Source organism: Stenella coeruleoalba, assembly GCF_951394435.1.
Source record: "Stenella coeruleoalba genome assembly, chromosome: 10".
NCBI lineage: Eukaryota > Metazoa > Chordata > Mammalia > Artiodactyla > Delphinidae > Stenella > Stenella coeruleoalba.
Window position 1 is genome coordinate 81,856,152 of NC_137156.1, and position 22,138 is coordinate 81,878,289.

At 43.0% G+C, this 22,138-nt stretch overlaps 1 protein-coding gene across 2 annotated transcripts in view; it reads right to left on the reverse strand.

Annotated features, from left to right (window-relative positions):
- Positions 1 to 22,138, reverse strand: part of LOC307193288 (uncharacterized protein) — a 365,942-nt gene that overhangs the window by 252,360 nt on the left and 91,444 nt on the right. Inside the window, exon 1 of one of the 2 annotated variants that reach the window (XM_079935026.1) lies at positions 2,333 to 3,519. The exons of the other annotated variant lie outside the window; for it this stretch is intronic. The gene's annotated coding sequence lies outside the window, so the exon portion shown is untranslated. Of the gene's footprint in view, positions 1 to 2,332; positions 3,520 to 22,138 lie in introns of those variants that run through there. 2 annotated transcript variants of the gene reach the window in all.

Consider the following 22,138-nt stretch of genomic DNA (forward strand, 5'->3'; position numbering starts at 1 on the left):
CAACAGCCCTTCTGAGGAAAGGGGGCCTTCCAGGGATCAGGGATTGAGGACAAATGCACCGCAGTACAAAGCCCGGATTGTCCTTCTCCTGAGAGACAATGGGGTATTTAAAGGCTCAGGGCATCAGAATTCCAACTTACTCCTTTAAGGCATTTTCAAGTCTTATGTCTCACAGCTGACAGTAAAAGTGAGGAGAGAAAGCCTGTTTTTGTGAGCTCTTTTGCAATGAGGGAGGCAGCTGGATTTGAAGACGCTGTTCCTCTGCCAGCATGGTGATTCTTGAAAGGCCTAACAATTTAATGAGCCCGTTTTCTGCTTCTTAGAAAGTAGTGACAGGGGTAAGGGAAAAGTACTACATCCCCACACTGAAAGGTCTTGGTGTGAGTACCGATTCTGCCAGTTATTTGGGTGACCTTAAGCATGACCCTCAACCCTTCCTCATTTGTAAAGAATAGTAACTGTCCCCGAGCCCATTTCTCTGGGTTGCTGTGAAAAACAAAAGCAATAATGGACGCAAAGGTAGTTTATTACCAAGAGTTTCAGAAAAAGAAATGACCATTAGGGTGAACATTCCTGTCTGGACAATGCTCTCCCTTGAAAAAGACTTTGGGGAGGGGGTTTTCAACAAGTAAGTTAGGACCTTTTTCCTCTGATTAATCCTCTTCTTAGGCTATTGAATCTCTTAGCTTCCTAGTCATTTGGTTAAATTATCCGCTCCAAAGTCACTGTAATAATACCGAACCTTACAGTGGGGAGACCCATCTTTTCTAACCAGATCCTTAAATTACCCTCATTTCCAAAGCTAGGACATCTTATACTGATATGCTCTCACTTTTCTTCCTCTTTGGCCAACTCAGTAAAAGTGAATCGTCAAGATCAGTGTGAGTTTCTACACAAAAATGAACTGTTTTGGTCTTGGCACCAAGTGACTAAGACCTCAGTTGCAAAAATTAAATTCAAAAAGCTGGAAGAAAAATGCCATATTAACATTGAAAAGCTGCAGTTTTCTCCAGATGCCGGAGTACACACGGCCAGTTACAGGACAAGCAAATCAAACAGCGCAGTAAATTTGGGTGCACGTTGCATATGTGTGGTAGGAATTCACGTTTACAGGGCTTTGTCGGGGCAAGGAGCAGACATTACGGTGGGGAAGGCGCTAACAGACAGGAGTCCTTCATGACTTGTTTTCCTTCCTCCTTTTCCTTTGGCCAGTCATCTTCAAGACTCAAGTGGATATTCCACACCAGACCCCACACTTACTTCTGGCAGAAACGTGCCACCCTCACAGAGGCCATAAATGGGAAAGTTGAGTTTTTGATCTAGGCTTTCTAGAACGCGTTACGGCAGATGCCTGGGAAAGCTTGGGAACACCGTTCAATGTCCTTGCTCTCGCAGAAATGATCCTGGGGAGTCACCTTGGCCAGCATTAGGAAGGGAAATGATCTCTGAGGCCCGAAAGGCAGATATGTCCCTTTCTAAGAAGGTTTGCAGGCATTTAAGACAGTCTCTCTTGGGAGGTGTTGCTGTCCACTCCAATGTTCAGGAAAGGGAGTATTAGAAGATGTTCTGCTTGAGAAATTTCCAGGCCCTCGGAGTGACTTGTGGCATGAGAGGTTGGTTGGGATTCTAATAGGTGGTAGATGCTTGTGCCCTCCCTGACCCGGTGTAGGAGGGTGAGCTTCCAACCCAGGTAACTTCTGGGCATGTGAATGGTGGAAGCTTGGCCATGAAGTGTCAGCTTTGTGACCTGCCCCTGTATCCCCAGACTAGGATCCGCCTGATACCGCCTACTGGGGTTTGACTCACCAGGTCAATGCTCCCCCTTGTGGTGATTTCTGGAGCTGTTTTCAGAGAGGAAGTGCGGGGTGGGTGTAGGGGGTTAGAATGCATGATGTGGAGATGAACACTGGTGACCTCCAAACTGAAGAAGGGGGTGGTGACATTCCAGTTACACGCCTGTTCCAAACAGCACATATGGCTTTTTCTAATTTTCAGTTTTTGAGACAACTCTCGAATTGGCTGCTTTCAAATTCTCTTGCTTCAGAATTCTGACCTGAATTCTCCCCCACCTCGCAATATCTTTCTCGGTCACATCCCTGGTTTGGGTGAGTGGAGATGAAATGACGCACAGCCTGACTGATTACAGTGGGATGTCTGTACCAGGTGTCAGACCAGCCAAACAGCTTGACGTGGTTGCATGAAACCAAACTATAACCTTCCCAAACTTAACTTCTTTGTTTCGTTTAATGCAGTCTTACTTACCAATGTATTTTTGAACGGTTTTTGTGTGTAGTTTAAAATACTGGGTTACAGCTCTGCAACGAGTACCTACCTCGTGTTTATTTAACAACAGACAGCAGCTTCCTTTGAAAATGACATCAGTTATCATGTATATCATTTATGGACCGATTCCTTCCAGTCCACATTTTGTGTGACCTTAAGCTGTGTCCGCCAGTCTTCATAACAGTTGTCCTAAGCGGCACCAAGACCTTAGTGGATGAAAGATAAAGCACGTGTTTGGTCTATGACCTTGATTACAACATGTTTTGATGTGATGATATGGATTTATCTTGGTTCACATTTGTTTGACCACAGCCACAGATAATGTTTCAAATCAGAAGAGAACCATTTACATGGGGGAAAATATCCCCTGAGTGTGAGTCAACATGGCGGGAACCCAGCCTATCACTAGGTTTTTGGGGAAATCAAACAGTAACGCGCCCCATGTAACAAACATCTAACATCACAACTAATAAATATATTACATATTCATTTAAATCAAGCCAACATCATCACTAAGCACCTACCGTGTGTCGGAGGAGTCTAAGAACCTCGATAAACATTGTTTCTTATTCTATACACCACCATTTTAACAAGTTCCAATCACTATTTGTTTTCCATTCATTCAACAATGAAAGTTCTTTCACCGTGCCATGCAATCACACCTAAGTATTTGCCCTTCTCTGGGTTTAACAAAACGTTTCAGACACAGACTATCAAAGAACGAGGACTATACAAATGTCTCCCTGTGATAACAGGACTCAGTGGCGACTAGAGCGGCTCCAAGTCTCGAAAAAGTTTCCACAGCCTCCCGGTGCCGTCCTGCCACGTGACTGCAGGAACTTGAAGTGGCTCCGAAGACTGAGACCAAGGTGACTGTCCTCACCCTTCCAGCAAGAGTCCGTGCAGGGCCTTTGTGCCATTATCACAGGGGCAGGGGCTTTATGACCATCTCCTCTCCATTGCCCTTTAGGCCAGTCCCTTTGTATTATGGATGAGGACGTGAGGACCAGAATCAAGTGACTTGGTCAAGGTCACTGTTTGTCTGTCTCTGTGCCAGGACTGGAGCCCCAGTCTGAGGACTCCCATTTTTATGCTCTTTTCTTTCACTTAATCTAAAGCATCTTCATCTTTTTTATTTCTGAATGAACGGTGTCCTCTGGCACCTCTGAGCTTTTGCAGATAAGCTGTTCTATCTGCAGGTCCACAATCTTCCTATATACCCATGGACCCTCACTTTTCACAAGTGACTGGTTTATTCCTAAGATCTTAGTTAAAGCATCGCTTCCTCTAGAATACTCTTCCAGACCCTCTGAGACTGAGTTAGGTGTCACTCCCGTGTGTTCTCCTGCCATCGGCACTGAAGCCGATTCCAGCATTTCTCACCCTATAGCGTAATCATCAGGATCTCCCGCAGGCTGCAGGCTGAGTGATGACGGGGACCCATCACGCCATGTTGTATCCCTGATGTTAAGTGCAGTGCCTGGGGCTCAGGAACTGTATTTTGATTGGATAAATGAATGAAAGAACAAGCATTCTCTCTTTACAGAGTGAGGGCTGAGGGAAGAATGCTACTGATGGGTAGGGACCCAGCCTGGACAGGTGGAGAACTGGTAGAAAAGGAGATGAGTCTGTGAAGTCTAGATCCCAAATGAGCCTTCCTCTGTGGTTATTCTCCTTTGAACCTTAGGATATCTACTCTTCCAATTTTAATGATTTGGAATTTCTAGAGAGGCTTACAGCAAAGCCATGAGGAATTTAGGAAGGACATGGCTAAGAAGACCCCACCCACCATTGCTCTCGGGCTCTGCTGGAGAACTCTTCCCACAGGAGGCCCATCAAGGGCCTTCTCAGAGGCTCCCGTGGGATCAGGCAGGAGCTGGGCCTTTCACCGGCCAGTGTACCTGGTTAACGCCTACCTTCTTAAACAATTCCTTGCAGATGCTGCCAAGGGTGATTCTTATTCCAAGTCACTGCTGTGATGCAGCTCACACAGGAAGGAAAGAGGGATGGGATATTCTTGTACTAAATAACCCAGGTGCCTACAGGGTTCCCAGGGCGGGCAGCTTAGAGGCTTAGCAGAGGCATGGATTTCCTAGGGTACTTCTTGGGGCCAGCTGGTTGGCACTGCAGCCCCAAGCAGCTGATGGGGCAGAATTCTGGCCTTGACGTTGGGGAGGAGGTGTTTCCCACGGTGCCTGAAGCAGGTACCTTGTTCTGGAGATCAAAACTCGGCTTTTCTATCTGCAGAGCAATAAGGTTCTGGACATTTTAACATTGGCAATCACATACTCCACGAGGGTCCTCGTCAAAGGCCAGAGCACACCTTCAAATTCCAGGGCTAAGGCAACATGCACTAGAATAGGACGTTTACTTAGTACTATGGTTTAGGAAAAACTCAATTGTTCCTCCCCTAAGGGACTTCCCATATTTCTCTTCTAGCATGTTTTCTCACCTATAAAAGGACATATTTGAATGAAGTCACCTTCGAAGTCCATTTTACTACTTCTAAATTTCTTTGATTTTACCATCAGAGTCCCTAGTTCCTCTCTCAGAATATTTCCTGTAAAATGCTAGTTGCCCCAACTAAACGAAAACAAAATAAATGAACCAACAAAACCAAACAAAATCAAACAAGTAGCTACAGAGAACAGAGTAGTGGTTACCAGAGGGGAAGAGGCAAGCGACAGAGCAAACTGGGTAGAGGGGGTCAAGTGTACGCTGACGGTTGGAAATTAAATTTTCGGTGGTGAGCACAGTGTAGGGTATACAGAAGTAGAAACAAAATGATGCACACGTGAAACGTATATAATGTTATCAATCAATATTATCTCAATTTTAAAAATTAAAAGTATATAAAATAAAATGCTAGTCCCCGACCTGTGTGGACATGCCCAAGACTACCCAGAGAAGGAGGTCTCGAAAGCCCAAACTTACTGGCTACAGAGGTCTTGTCATCATAGAAACAACTTCCTGTCTTGCAGTACAAACCACTCACCCTCTGGCCCTCGCCTGTGCACGCACAGGACCTCCAGCTTCCCACAAAGTCCTCCCCACAAGCGTTCGAGGGAACGCTTTCATCCCCATGGTCTGAGTAGCTTCAAGCACTAGTCTTTGCTCTGCTGAGCAGAAAGGTGGTGACAGGTGGTGGCCCCTCTGCCTCTGGGACCCACGGAGAGTGTGGCCTGCCTCACAGTTCCCTGCTGAGACCACACTGGGCCCTCCATCTGTCCACGCACCAAAGCGGTGCAAGAGGCTGGGGGAAGGAGAGAAAAACTTTTCTCATTCGTGAGGCTCTGTTAGCATTAGAGGAGCTGAGAGCAGGGATTTACAAGTATTCCTGTGACCCAAATTTAGGGAAGAAGCACTTTCAGAATTTACTCACAGCCCGTCTCTCTGAGACCTGGACATGCACTCAGCCAGGAGCACTCCTGGCTCCTCCAGGACGTCACTGGAGGTAAGGTCAAATCTCCCTACCCAGGATCTTCTCCACCCTCTGCACTTGGGTTTGTGATTCAGTCGGTTGTGTCGCCTTCGTTTTTACTTTGAGAGGATTCCTCCTGAAGGAAGCTGAAAAGCCCAGATTCAAAGAAAACGGAGGGGCTCCTTCCTGAGTTTGTCTACCTCCACCCTGGGTGGATCCCAACAGTGGACCCGGGCATGACCCAGGCTTAAGGGAGGGCTCGCTTGCATACAGGCTCTATGCTCATTTCTCTACCCTGGATTGTTTTTCTTCTTTGTCCTGTTCTTCTGATAAATCCCTTATTCTGTATAGTGGTTTTCCTTTAGTGACTGACAGACCAAGAATGTGTTTTATTCATTTGGGCAGAAGCCTCGGTGCGGTGCCCGCACACAGTATCCCACGGACGTTTGGAGAAGATCTCGACATTGTCCCTGCCCTACAGCAACAAGGGTTTGGAATATGGGTCATGGGTTTCAGGAGGCTTGCCGGTCCTGAATGAGAGGGTGAGGCAGTGGATAGGTATGACGTTGGTGGGTCAATCTCAGAGATGCGCTGTACCAAGGAGCCTTTACACGGGATCATTACTGAGCTTTCTGCCTAATTCACTCTTGCAACAAGTATTCATCAATCGCCCACTGTGTGTCCTTGCGAACTGCATTATTATTCTAGGCACCGGGGACGGGGGTGAGTAAGATGTACTGACAAAAACTGGAAACCCAGTGGGGTGTTGGTAAGGAAAGGTCTTGCTATTGGACCACAGAGTAGCTTGATCATTTAGGAAAAAAATATTATTTTACAGTGAAATGTTGAAAGATTCTCAATGTGTGGTATTTCACAACTCAGCCATTCTAGAACTGCAAATATGGGGCCTTGGAAGGCATTGCCCTAGGCGACCACAGATTACAGGGAGCACATTAGAGAGAAATCTCTGATTTATGAGACGGGTGAGATAACATCTTTTAGGAAAGCAGACTGGGAAATCACCTCTGTTGGGGATCTTTAAAGAGAGAATAGCTATCAGTCTAGAAGCACCGAGCTGACTTCTTCTTCTGCTTATGCCAGGCTGTCTTGGCATATGACCAGCAGGGTAGGGGCTCTGAGTCTGCTTTTCGGCGGTGGCAATGGGGGTGGTCTTAAGTTTCCTGCCAATGATGACCCACGGCCTGGATGAGGGTGAAGGGTAAACTTATCTAACCGACAGATACAAGAATTCAATGGAACTCCACAGCACTGACTGAACAGATACGTTCAGGATGGCTTATTACAAGCCCAAGTGTGCCTGTTCTGAGGAACTGCTCGAGAACTGATAGAAGTGATTTAAAGTAAGAGAGGGGGGAGGGCTGGAGGACAAGTAAGTTTGAAAAATGCTTTGCTGATCAAAGTCAACCAAGTTTCTTTCCCGCAGGACTCCTCAGTCTTTAATGTGAAAATGTACCTTTTGAAGCACTGGGGTGGGGGCCAGGACGGAGAGCCTGGAGCAATTTGCAAATATATTTGGAAAAATGCAACCCTTCCCTAGAGGCACATCATATGGGGCCAGTGTTCTTGGAAGATGCTTTGGAAAGCACTGGCTTAGGAAGACACTGTCATCAGGCTCGAGCTATAATTTAGAGCAAAATTAAGGGAGCTATTTCTCTTTTTCTCCTTTTACTGAGACGTGCATTTTAATATGAAGAAACATTTTCTTCAGCACTTTAATATTTTCAAAAGTGCTATGCTACCCATTAGAGAAAATATCTCAAGTAAAGCAAAACAGAAATTTAAAAAATAAATAAAATTAAAACCCACCTACCCCTCTTAGTCCCTTGTATTTAAAAAATACATGTTCTTATTAGGCTTCCTAGGGTCAAGAAAAACCTTAATCTTTTTGTCTTTTGAAAAATATTTACCATTTGTAGTGTAGGGAATTTTTTTAAAGTTAGATATAAAGATCTCTCTCTCTCTATTTACAGCTATTTATCCCTCTATCTATGTATCTATTGATCCATTATATTTATATAGTCCATAAGTTAAAAATATACAACCCTAAAAAAGAACAACAAATAAAATAGAATCTTTGTGAAGACCCGTGGACACCTGAAATATTTAAAGGAAAATCTTTAAAAAGGAAGAAATATAGTATAAATCAATGTATTATAACTGTGGTTTTATCATATTTAAACCATAATTATGAATATATTACTAAAGATTTGGTTTGGGGGGACTGCAGCAATTCCAAAACCAGCTGGAAGGCTGCATTAAAATGTCATTTCCTGGGTCCCAGGCCCAGAGATCTGATTCAGTGGGCCTGGTGGGGGGCCTGGGAACCTACATCTTTAACAAGCTCCCCAGTAGTTCAGCTGAATGGATGCCACTTTGAGAGAAATTAGGTTAGAGGTTAAGAAACAATATGGGGTATGGGAAACATGTGACTGAGGCGATGTAATGTACTCTACTGTATGCAAATTTAAAGTGGCCAATATAATTTTGACACAACATTCAAAAAATATGCTTTATTATAAAATGTTTCTAGGCAGCTGGGGTTTTGTGATGGGCATTATGGAATAAATGGATGTGGTGGGATAAACAGTCTGACCATATTTTTTCCTATGACTCTCCTTTGATAACAGAGGATGAGTTTTGTATGTCCCAAGTTTATCTGCTTGGGGAGAAAAAGACATGGGTCAATATTTGCAATTTCAGGAACATTTTACCTTGGCTTCATGTGTTGAGTTTATGATATATAAGGTTACAAAGCATTTTCCTCCATAAACGCAGTTTATAGGGCAGATTAGATTGGCCCTTCTGACACATTAGATAGGTTTTTGTTTTAGCCTTTGATGAAATGCAGCAAGAGCACAAGGGATGTAGTTTTTAAAATGTCATCGTAATAAAAGGTTCTGGGATTAGCCCCTGACTCTGCCAGCTACCATGAGAAAGTGAATGAGTCGGTGGGGCATCACCAGCTACCAATAAGACTTACTCTTGCACACAACCACAGGAAAAGAGGGGTCCTTTTTCTCTGGAATAAGGATGGTCATTGCTGCCTCGTATATAGAAATCACATCATCAACCAAAGATGGACATACTTGTGTGAGCTCTGAGAACATTCACCACCCGCAGTGAATCTTAGGTTTCCTTAATTAAAAAAAAAAAAGCTATAAAAGCAGCTTTTCACTCCATCAGTTATACATCTTTGCTTTTCTCTCCACCTAAAACTGGGGTTCTTAAATTTTGAGGGGCCATTAACTCCATTATATGATTGCATATGAGCAAGTTCATATGTTTTCCTAATATCTATTTGGTTAGTGAGAGGAGAAGGACACATCGTGTCATCTGTGGCTGCCACAGTTTCCCTGGTGTTTTGTACAAAATAGAAACCCAAATTAATCACTACAACAGCCAGTTCTCTGGATGAGGAAACTGAGGCACAGAGAGGTTAAGTAAGTTGCCCAGTGTCACACAGCTAGTAAATGATGGAAGTAGATGCAAACTCAGGTAGCCAGGCTCGAGAGTCATTCCTCTTAAACTGCTATTCTACACTCTCCCTTATAATATTAACAATATGCTTAGGCTCAAAGAACTTCAAAGAGACTGGACTGGATGGGTGAGACGATAAGAACCAAGATCTAATAGGAGTAAATAAGGGTTCAGTGGAATGATTAATAAGTACACACCCATTGACTTCCAGCATGCCTATCCTCTATTTCTCCTTCAACATATCACCTTGATAGACTGAGCCCTAATAGCTCTTGGAAGGGGAAATGATAGTGAAGATAATGAATAACAAAAACAAGAGTAGCAGAAATACTAATGGTACTAGGAACGCTCACGCATTGTGTATTTGCTATCTGAGCACCTCCCTGTACACTTCACACAGAACATTCCACATACGTCATCTCCTTTAATCTTCTCAACAAACCCATTTTTAAAATGAAGGAACTAAAGCTTAGAGGTGCTGTAATGGACTCAAAGTCCCAGCATTAATAAGTAGCAGAGCCTGAATTCACCTGGGGGAAGGACTTTTCTTCAGTAAGGTGACTCCCTGGATCTCTTGTTGAGAGGCCCTGAATTTGTACTCAGAACACCACAGACAGCTTGTTCTGCAGCTCACTGCTTGCTTCAGTGTCACAGTCGTTCATACCATTTGCCAAGTATTTCCAGGTTTCCACCTTCCAAGCACTCAGAAGGATTTCATTCATTCCCCCGTCCCTCTCCTCTGCCTACCCACCACTGGCACAATACTGTCAATCAGACTACAGACTTTATTTCATTTCCTCCAGTTTTCACGAGCACTCATAAGTGTGTGCTGGGGGGGGGGGGGCTTGTCTCTGTCATCTGAGCCCATGGGTACCGTATCTGGTCACTTTAGGATTTGGTGGTTGTTACCACAGCAGAGCTTACCCTACCCTGACTCATTCATCTAATCTCCCCTTCACTTAGGTGCAACCTCAAAGGTCACCTGATTCCTGGAAAATACTCTTTTGCCAGAAGCCACAGACAAAAATGTTTCCACTGGTCATGTGGAGATCAGAGGCGATTCTGGGTTTTGTGTGTGAGGTGGTGTCACGGTGGCGAGGGGAGTGTCACATCTATACATTTTCTTTGCCTTTAGCTTTTTAGACAATACTTTGTTACTTGAATCAGACTGGAGAAGTCAGGCCTCCTGAGAAGTGAAGGCCCAGGACATTTGGCAGTGACAAGCCTGATCATGTGATAGGAGAGGTGACAGAAGGATCACAGAAGAGCTTAGTATGTATAGGGTGGGAAAAAAAAAGATTTTATTACCAATGCTCTCGCATCAACTGAACAAACACGCTGATGTTATTTCACGTCTCATCCACACAGCCTGGCAAAATATGATGAAAGCATGATAAGTGAGGAAAGATTTGTGCTTTCCCAGAATTACCATTTTTCTCTCCAATACTGTAATTTTTTGTGGCAAGTGTTCAAATAGGCAGTCTACTTTGGAAATTACTTTTTTCCCCTTTTGCCTTAGGGAACTATTGTCTCAGATTATTTTGATCAACTCTTGAGCCATAGTCTTAGGACTGAGAAACAACCACTTTGCAGATGTTGTTCTAGAAAATTTAAGTCTGAATAAGCAGAAAAAAATTGGTTAAGAGTCTGAAGACATATTTAAATTTCCATGGACTGAGGAGCTGTGTTGTTTGAATTCCTTTTTTTTTTTAAAATCTATTTATTTTTGGCTGCATTGGGTCTTCGTTGCTGCACGTGGGCTTTCTCTAGTTGCGGCGAGACGGGGCTACTCTTCTTTGCGGTGCACGGGCTTCTCATTGCGGTGGCTTCTCGTTGCAGAGCACGGGCTCTAGGTGCGCAAGCTTCAGTAGTTGCGGCGCGTGGGCTCAGTAGTTGTGGCTCATGGGCTCTAGAGTGCAGGCTCAGTAGTTGTGGTGCATGGGCATAGTTGCTCCGTGACGTGTGGGATCTTCCCGGATCAGGGATGGAACCCGTGATCCCTGCACTGACAGGGAGATTCTTAACCACTGTGCCACCAGGGAAGTCCTGTTTGAATTCTTTAATGCTTGCTTTATATAGTCTTTTAATTGCAATTTTACTTTGAGATAATTGAAGATTCACATTTGGTTTCAACAAATTAAACAGAGAAACTAATTCCATGTACCTTTTACCTGATTTCCAGCAGTGTTAACATTTTGCAAAACTATATTTTAATAGGAGAATTCCCTGGTGGTCCAGTGCTTAGGACTCCACACTTCCACGGGTTCGATCCCTGGTCGGGGAACTAAGATCCCGTGGGTGGCACAGTTCGGCCAAACAAAACAAAAACAACAACAAGAAAACCCTGACCTTTAAAAACAAAACCAAAATACCTATGGTTTAACAGCACAACCAGGACATTAACATAGAGACAATCTGCCAATCATATTCAGATTTCTCCAGTTTCACTTCGTCTTGGGTCTGTATGTGTATATTTAGTTCTATACAATTTTACGACCTGTGTAGGCTCCTGTCTCCACCACCACGGTCAAGACACTGAATGGTTTCATCACCACAAGGATCACATGAATCGCCCTTTAATAACTACACTCAACTTCCTCCCACCTCCTTCCCTTCCTCCCATGGTTCCTAATCCCCCTAGCAACCGCTAACATATTGTCAGTTTTTAAACTGTTGTTACTCAGAAATTTTATATAAATGGAATCATCAATGTGAAATCTTTTGGGACTTTGGGATGCTGGTAGATGTCATTTGTACAAAGAGAAGAAAATGTATCACGGGAATAAACACACGTTCAAATGAGTGTTTGGAGAGAAAGAAGAATCTGGTAGCAGGAAAACAACTGATAAAGGGCTCGTTACCTGGAAACTATGGCCTTGGATCCATCACACTCATACTTGGGAAGGAAAATAGGTTCCAATGAAGCAGGAAAAGAAGACAGTCCCTGTGAAGCATTTAAATTGCTCTGGATTTGGGGGCTGTACGTTTGCTGAGAGTTTAGTTAACCTATTCAAGTTTGTGTTTCAATATGCTGTCTCCTAAATTAGGTTTTCAAGATTGTTAAAGGATACCTTATTAGATTAAGGTCTAAAAAAAATCAAATTTGTGATGTAATATAATCCTTACTATACATTCTATGAAAAGGTAAACACATATATACTTATATAAGGCACATCTAAATGATTTTAATACTTTTGAGCTACACTAGTAGTGAAGTTATATAAAACAGTGAAGTTATATAAAATATGTGAAAATATATAAAATATGCTACACTAGTAGTGAAGTTATATAAAAAATGTGAAGGTTAATCTAACATAATCTCTCAATTTAGAAGGCTATTTAAAATTGTCAGTCTGACTGCTAGTCACCGGCTATACCTTTCCATTCTTTCTCAATGTGAAGACTGCCCTCTAGTGTTCTATTTTTTAAGAATTAGTAGACTAAGAGATTGTGAATGGGTATTTGGATACAAATTGCTTTGGCGATCAGTTCCACAGATACTGTTACACACCTATCCCATGCTGAGCCCTGATTAGGAAGGTCTGCCTTACTATAGAACTGCTTCAAACCGTCACAGCTATTTCCAATGACCTCTAAATACACATTATCAAACTGAAAGCCAATATTATGGAACTAAGAGTGTAAAACAAGAAGTGGTACATCATTAAGTCAAATTCAAAGGAAAATCTGCACCAGTCTGCTCGTATGTTTAAAAGCTACTTCCTGGGGCTTCCCTGGTGGCGCAGTGGTTGAGAGTCCGCCTGCCGATGCAGGGGACGTGGGTTCGTGCCCCGGTCCGGGAAGATCCCACATGCCGCGGAGCGGCTGGTCCCGTGAGCCATGGCCGCTGAGCCTGCGCGTCCGGAGCCTGTGCTCTGCAACGGGAGAGGCCACAACAGTGAGAGGCTCGCAAGACAGTTACTTCCTGAAATGTTTACTCTTAAAAACCGTTCTATTCAGAAGTCAGTTCCTAAAGAAAAGACTTTCAAAGATATCACTTCTAAAAGATACCAAACATGTAGTATCACGGATGGCAATCTGTCTTGAGAATGATCTAATGAGGTGTTTTTTTTTTTTTTTTTTTTTGGCGGTACGCGGGCCCTCACTGTTGTGGCCTCTCCCGTTGCGGAGCACAGGCTCCGGACGCGCAGGCTCAGCAGCCATGGCTCTCGGGCCCAGCCCCTCCGCGGCATGTGGGATCTTCCCGGACCAGGGCACGAACCCGCGTCCCCTGCATCGGCAGGCGGACTCTCAACCACTGCGCCACCAGGAAAGCCCGAATGAGGTTTTAAAATATTTTATTAGTGAAAATTTCAAACATCCACAGGGGTAGAGAGAATGGTGTCCTCAACCTCTATGTGCTCATGGCTCTGCTTTAGCCATTACTGAACTTCTGCCTATCAAATTTCATCTGTACTTCCCTCTCTGCTCCCAACCCCTTCATTTCAAATGATATTTTAATCAGCGTAATAAATTGTCATCTTTTGAATATCAAAATCCATCTTTCAGTGCTTAAGACCTTCTTTAAAACAGTATTCAATGTACGGAACTCTATTTGCCTGAGGAGAGAAAAATGAAGTTATAGCAGAGTTGAGGGTAGTAAAAGTAAGGTACTGTAAAAGTATTATAAAAGTTAGGTTTTAGCTAATGTTTAGCTACCACTAAGGTAAGAAAGGTTATCAAAAGAAAGACGAGAGAGAGAGGCATATGGAAAGATGGAGAGAGGGAAGAAGAGAAAGAGGAGAGAATGAAGGAGGTCTTAAAGAATGAAATGAAAAGTTTAAGTCTCTCACAGACACCTCCTCCAAGAAGCCTTCCCTAATGGAAACAATTAACCACTGTTTCCTCCACTTACTTTTTCTTATTCCATTTTGCCTCCATTTAAATAAAATGCTGCCAAGATCTGTTTTCCCAAGTAGTTACATGCTTGTTGAAGGCTAGAATTACATATTTGTGTATTGCCTTATCTTCCCCGGATAATTCCAACAGACTTCTAAGAAGTCTCCCTACATCATCTATTCTTGACCCTTACTATTTTTCAGACAGCAATCAGGGTGATCTTAAGAGCTGACTTGGATCCCATCGCTCCTTTATTCAAACCCCTATAAAGGCTTCCCATTTCACTCAGAATGAAGCTGAAGTCCTTACTGTGGCCTCAAGCATCCCAGGTATCCTCTGCCACAGGGACTTCACACAGCCTATGTCCCGTGCCAGGAACGTTCTGCCCGGAAATGTCCACTTGGCCAGTTCACTCGTCATTTTCCAGTTATATAGTCTCTTCCACTCCCCTACTCCAACACCTCTCACCCCTCCCTTACTCCACTCTACTTTTTTCCACAGCAAGTACCACCAAACGGCTCTGTCTGCCCTGTTGGAATGTAAGCTCCCTGTACAGAACGTGTCCTCATCGCCTTGCGTAGAGCTTGTCACCTAGTAGATACTCCGGAAGTATCTGTAGGATGGATATTGAATGAATCCCGTCTCACACAGTGTGTTGAAGGCATACTTAGTAAATGTTCAGGGAATGAGCCAGTGCATGAATTTTGACCCAAACTTGTTCTGAAAAACCAAAATGCATGAGAAAGCAGGGGAGAAATAGTCAAAAAGTGAGACCAACTGTTAAGTAAATTTTCAAACACAGAGCAATGTCGCGGCTCTATTAAGTGTGAAAACTTCAGCTGTGAACCTAGAGGATGAATTCTGAGAAATCAAGTGAAATGTTCTGGCTAGCTCTGTTTCAGAACCAGCTCCTGATCCTGAAAGTTGCATTCTACAATTTTCCTTAAACATCTGGCTCTGGGTACAAATCTTTTGAAAAGAGAAGTTAGCAACCCCCATCCACCCCAACCGGGCATACCCAATACTGGGCATTTCAAAGCAGGCTTCTCCCTTACTAGATGCTTTCTTTCCCATTGTTTCTCGTGTTAAGCGACAACATACACCCTTCTGCAAAAAAAAGTTTTCATCTCGATCACCATGCAGCAATTTCCCTGGGAACAAAAATAATGAGTGTAGAAGGGAAAAGCACAAAGGCCCTTCTTAAGTGGGTGGTCAATATCACTTGAATTCTTGGTTGTAATCCTCACAAACTCAAAGCCCTGTGAACTATTAAATTACTCAGGGGATTTCCTCTGGGCTTCCTGCCCCAGCTGGTCTCAGGATGTTCTCGGCAACAGGCAGCTTGGGTAATGTTCTCTGAACACCTGTCACCTGCTTTGTACAATAATCTAAATAGAATGTGAATACAAAGGCCTATTATCAATTATGCAACGATCCGTTTGGCCCAGGCTGCGTGTCTGTGTGGCCTCCTTCGGAGCGTGTTGAACACTCCCTGGGCAGGCACATGAAAACACAGCAGACAAGAAAGGGCATGAAGAGCTGGTTGGTAACTCTGTGCTTCCAGGTTTGGTTAAATGAGTGTGGACACATGGAGGTGATCAGTGGGTGGAGGCAGATGTTTGAGTGATGCCAAAGGCAGGGGATCTGGGTACGGCGTGTGTTAGCCAAGCTCTTAAATGTGTGTGTGTGTGTGTGTATTTGGTGAGTACAGTTGACCCTTGAACAATGAGGCGGTTAGGGGCTCAGACCGCCCTCGCAGTCAAAAACGTCTCCATAACTTACAGTCCCCCCTCGGGATCCGCGGTTACTCGGCATCCACGGTTCTGCATCCGCGGATTCAACCAACCCTGGTCCCGTAGTACTGCAGGTATTTATTGAAAAATGTCTGCGTATAGTGGATCTGCGCAGTTTAAACCCTTGCTGTTCAAGGGTCAACTGTAGTTCATTCTCCACTGATATTACACCAAATGATATTCAAACTCTTGGTATTAGAACCTGGCTTCTTATCTTTCCACCGTCTTTCCTTAATGTGTGGCATGTCTAGGATAACCAGCTGTCCCCCAGCTGCACAGAACTGAGGGAACATGGGACTCTCAGTGCTCAAACTGGCAAAGTCCTGGGCAAATTGGCACAAGTTGGTCACCCTGTATCATAGCGCTCAATATGTGTTTGCATGGAGTCTATTTTTCAACTCACAATTACATACACAATGCACCTATGATTCCAAGAGGGACTAAAACCAGTATTAAAGATATTCAGAGAGTAAGACGACAAAAGGGATAAATACGAAGCCAGAGATGCACCTAAACATGGTCAGTGGAGGCCAGGGGCAGCAGTCTCCCGGGAAGCGGATGATAACAGACTGCGACGTCTGTAGAGGACTTTAAAACGATAATAAAACAGACTAAAAGTCAGTCTGCTTTTAATTATTAGCGCGCACCAGCAATTGTAAATAAAGTCAACGATAAAATACCTGTCTTGGCTGAGACAGAAAACCCCCACTGCACCCTCCCCTTGGTATACTGCTGCATGCAGCAGAGATGTAATCCATTAGCTGTACATGTCCTTTTTTTTTTTTAAATTGAGAGCTTGCTATGGTTATGCTAAGTCCTTGACATGCTTATCTCATCTAATCTTCTCACCAACTTATAAGGAAGATACTCTTCCTTTTCCCATTTCGTACTAAGAATTAAAAAGTCTCTTGCTTAGCTACTGTGTATAAAATAGATAAACATGAAGGTCCTACTGCAATAGAGCAGGGAACTATATTCAATACCTTGTAATAAACTATAATGGAAGAGAATATGAAAAAGAACTATTTATATATATATATATATATATTGCTATACACCAGAAACTAACACATTTTAAATTAACTACACTTCAATTAAAAAAAAAGAATAGACATTGTGTGATCATCTTAAGTGAAATAAAATTTCAGTGCCCTAAAAAAAAACGTCTCTTGCTTAAGACCACACAGATACAGGTGGACAGTCTGAGTCCTGGGCCTGAGGCCAAAGATAACGCTCTTAACCTGGGTGATATGTTGCCTTTACATCTGGCTCCTACTTGAAGACAAGGCTGAAAGCTGACTCCACAATGTTCCACACCCAAGTGGTGGGGAATGAGATAGCACTGGTGAGTCAAACATAAGAGCTGCTTAACAAATATCTGTTCGATAAGTGAGCGAATAAATGAATGAATACACTGGGGGAAAACTCCGGTGGCTTCACAGAGTCACCAGATGCCACAGAGCTTCGTGTTCAAGCAGGACAGAATCTTTTGATTTTTCCATCAGCTGGGGCTTGCCAGAATCCTAAGAAGTTAGAACATGGAAGACGGACCTGTTCCTGTCCCTGTCACTCTCCTCTTTGGGTAAGATGCTTACACCAGTGGACACCAAGTGTTGGGGATGAGCTGGACCAGGAAACACTACTGTCTTTGCAAGATTCCTTCTTCTTAGACTAGCTTCTTTCAGCTTATAAGCCATGTGGAATGGAGGACCCAGAATTGAGATAGTTTCTGAAGGTTTGATGTAGGCAATGAGGCCATCATTAATGGGGTCCCCAAGAAGGCCCATTTCCTGAAAATCTACCTGACATGTGAACAAGGCTGATGCTCCCTGCTCGTCCTATGGACAGTCTAATTCGGTGACTTTCCCATGATTTTAGGGGTAGGCTCTCAACTAGAGGCTGCAGACTGATATTTCATGGCTTACATCTTGTTAGTAAATATATTTTGTTTGGCCTGGAGTGCTCCAAAAATTTTTAAATTAGTTGACACGTTAAAGAAGAGGAAGACATTGCATGAAAACCTGCGTTCCTGGCTTCTCCTGAAACATTAGAAAAGCTGGACAAACACCTACCCAGCAGCGCTGGCCAAGGCCAGTACTGGCTGACTCCTTTAGACAAGGCATGTGTCTCTAGTTTCTACAAGTCCCACCATACCCTATCATAGACTCAACACACTTCACTGATTTCTGTCACCTGTCTACTCCCTGCATGCACGTAAGCTTGTGATCTTTGCTCTAGATTTGCACTGTCCAATCCAGTAGCTACTAACCACCTGTGGCTAGTTAAATTTGTATTTTAAATAATTTAACATTAAATAAAATTTACAATTTACCACCTCATTGCTGTACAGCAGAAATTAACATAGCATTATCAATCAACTATACTTCAATAAAATTAAAAACTGAAATAAAATTTAGCACCTCAGTTGCACCAGCCACACTTCAAGGGCCCCTTAGCCACAGGTGGTTGGTTAGTGGCTACTATATTGGGCAGCATAGGTTAGAACATTTCCATCATCAAACAGAATCTGTTGCACAGGGCTGCTCCACACATTAACTATTTCAGAGTCCTGGCGGGCACAACCACTTATCATCCACTCAACAAACTTTACATCCTGAAAATTCATTTATGGCAAGAACAGAAGGAGGAGAAGAAGGAAGTGAAGGAACTATTTGTAGAGCAGCTACTCTCTGTCAAATACTGGAATAATGACATTCCATGAACTGTCTCATTTAATTCTTTCAACAGTCCTATGACAAAAGGGAGATTATAACTCCTCTGCATTCTAAAGACGAAGAAACAGAGGCTTAAAAGTTAAGTTAAAAAATAATAAATAAAATAAAATTTAAAACAAAAGTTAATTAAATTGCCAAAGGTTATATCACGAAGATACGGTAGCGCCAGGATTGAAACCAAGGCGTGTTTGGTTCTAGAACTCATGCTCCCGATGGCTGTTCAGTAATGCAGGGTTTGTAGAGATGGATCCACGTCTCCATTAGCAGTGATCCTGCTGGAAAGCCAGGGGGAAGGGATGGGCTAGGGTTAGGGTTAGGGTCCACAGGGACCTGGCTGAAGCTTGCACCAAATATGAGATAACATATTCTTGGCCAATCCTAATGCCCACTCCAAAAAAAAAACTGGGTTGACAGTGACTTTTTCATTTCTAGAGTAATTCTACTGCTGATTCTTTTCCATGATTTGAGAATTCAAGCTGCCAATTATTCGCTGATTTTAAATACTGATAGCTACTCCAACTATCTATCAAAAAGCGAATTTATGTTGGCATTCAGACAAAAATGACACTTTTCTTTTAAGGGAGGGTTTATGATGTGTTGTCCCATTCTTATTTAGAAGTGTCATTTTCACAAAGCAGCACTTAACTTAATAACATGTGCTTAGAATGGGGAAAACAAAGAAAACACTAACTTTCACCTACTATGTGGCGGAAAAATTACTGATAACTTGGAAAGAGAGAGGATGTTTAACTAATTTCGTTATGGGTAAGAATTTTGATATTATTTTCATATCTGTGGGAAAAATAATCACCATGGTCCCGGTGCACAAACATGTTTTTGTTGCTTCTCCGTGTATGTGTTACAAATTCTTCTTGATGATTCTCTTTTTTCCTGTTTTATTTACAACTTTTTACTATTTGACAGTTCTTTTGTTCACTAGCATTGTTTTCCATTTGCATGCTTTTAAATTGTGATTTTCCTTTAAAGAATGCAATGCATATAAAATTACATCGAGTTACCATTAGCTGAAGAAGAGTGAACAAATTTTTAATCAAGTAGAATGGTTTTTAAATGTAAAGGAAGAAATTCATTTGGCTTCTGTCAAGCTTCTTCTATGTTCTATATTTGAAAATTATTTTGTAGTTTTCTAAACTATAAACATTTATCAGAAATATTTTTATGACAGGGTGTGCTTTGTCAGGGCCCATAATTATCATCAGCTTTGTTTGCCAATAAAAAAGAATGCTTTCATCTGGATGAATTTATGCATGGGATGGGGGCGGGAAATTCTTTTTGAGGGAGATTTTTATCTGTAGCCTAGAGGCTGGGGGAAAAGCTGAGTGAAGTAAGTCAGAAAGAGAAAAACAAATACCGTATGCTAACACATATATATGGAATCTAAAAAAAAAAAAGGTTCTGAAGAACTCAGGGGCAGGACAGAAATAAAGACACAGACGTCTTGAGGACACGGGGAGGGGGAAGGGTAAGTTGGGACGAAGTGAGAGAGTGGCATGGACATATATACACTACCATATGTAAAATAGCTAGTGGGAAGGAGCCACACAGCACAGGGAGATCAGCTTGGTGCTCTGTGACCACCTAGAGGGGTGGGATAGGGAGGTTGGGAGGGAGACGCAAGAGGGAAGAGGTATGGGAATATATGTATATGTATAGCTGATTCACTTTGTTATAAAGCAGAAACTAACACACCGTTGTAAAGCAATTATACTTCAATAAAGATGTTAAAAAAAAAAATGTGTGGGTATTGGGACTTCCCTGGTGGTCCAGTGGCTAAGACTCCATGCTCCCAATGCGGGGGGCATGGGTTTGATCCCTGTCCAGGTAACTAGATCCCACATGCCGCAACTAAGCGTTCGCATGCCGCAACTAAAGATCCTGTGTGCCGCAACTAAAGATCCTGTGTGCTGCAACTAAGACCCGGCGTAGCCAAATAAATAAATATTAAAAAAAAAAAAAAGCAGACCAAAGATGTGATTCATAAAATTTCTTATTTCAATTACAACCACACATGATGCTGGTTCTCCTATAAATGCAGTGGCTGACACTGGTCATACTTTCCATTTTATGATGGCCCTTTAAAATCTCTCTCCTTTACTGTTCAGACTCACATTGGCCAACCAAATCTCCTACTAATTTAGGAGGAGGTTCTTTAGGAGGAAAATATATAAAACCAAATGTTGTTATTAAAATCTGAGAGGAAAATGATTTCTCAACGCAAATATACCACACTTAGCAGTAAAGGTCTAGGTGAAGAATTTATTTATTTACACTTTCAATTAGTATTTGCCATGTGCCCATGCTGTGGCCCTCAGCGTGCTCTGTACCAGCGCTTATCAAATTTAACGTACAAATGAAATCCCTGGGGTATTGTTATAGTGCACATTCTGGTTCAGTACATCTCGGAGAGTCTGCAGTTCTAACAAGCTCCCACGTGAGGCTAACGCTGCCGGTCCAGGGATCACACACTGAGTACAACCCTCTTGGCATCAGAAATAGAGATGAATAAATTACAGCCCTGCAATTGGCTCTCGAATAATGGAAGAGAGATGAGTAAATGAAGACTTGCAAAAAGGGAGAGGGTTTCATTTTCGGTAATATTTGAGCAGTTCCTGTTTGACTAACACTCTTGGAGATAACAACTACAAAACTACTATCTAAAGGCATGGGAGAACCACCAGAGGAAAGCGGACACTGTAAGGGGAGTGGACACTTGACAAAAAAAGGGAATGGCACTTGGTGAGTTTCCCACTTTCATGGCTTTCGTCTTAGGGAAGTCCCTACTCTGCCATGTGGGTCAGTGCAAACTCAAAGAGAACAACTTGCAGTGAAGTGGCTTGAAATTAAGAAGTCAGGGGCTTCCCTGGTGGCGCAGTGGTTGAGAGTCCACCTGCCCATGCAGGGGACACGGGTTCGTGCCCCGGTCCGGGAAGATCCCACATGCCGTGGAGCGGCTGGGCCCGTGAGCCATGGCCACTGAGCCTGCGTGTCCAGAGCCTGTGCTCCGCAACGGGAGAGGCCACAACAGTGAGAGGCCTGCATACCGCAAAAAAAAAAAAAAAAAAAGAAGTCAATGTTCACGGTAAGTCCAGCAGCTGGAAAGTGAGGGGAGATATCACAGAAAGGAGAGGTACAGACAGAGAGTTTCCGATTTTGTATATAAATCTTGTCCCAGTCTGTGGCTGACCCCCACATCACACATGCATGGGAGGACAGCAAACAACCCAGCTAAGTCTAAAATGGCAGGGGAGAAAAAGTTTGCAGTTTGATTTCAGCAAAGTTAACTTACTTACAAAAATGATCAATAGTTTTCAAAGGAACGTAACAGAATCCAGAGCCTCTTTGATATAATCACACTCAATATCCAGGATACCATCCAAATTTTCTTATAACATGAAGAAACTGGGAAATGCAACCCATATTCAAGAGAAATGAGTATCCACCAAGACCAAACTTCAGATGAACCAGGTACTAAATAGCAGACAAGGATTTTAAAGCATGTCTTACAACGATACTCAAAGACACAAAGGAAGATATGCTTTTTCTGAGAA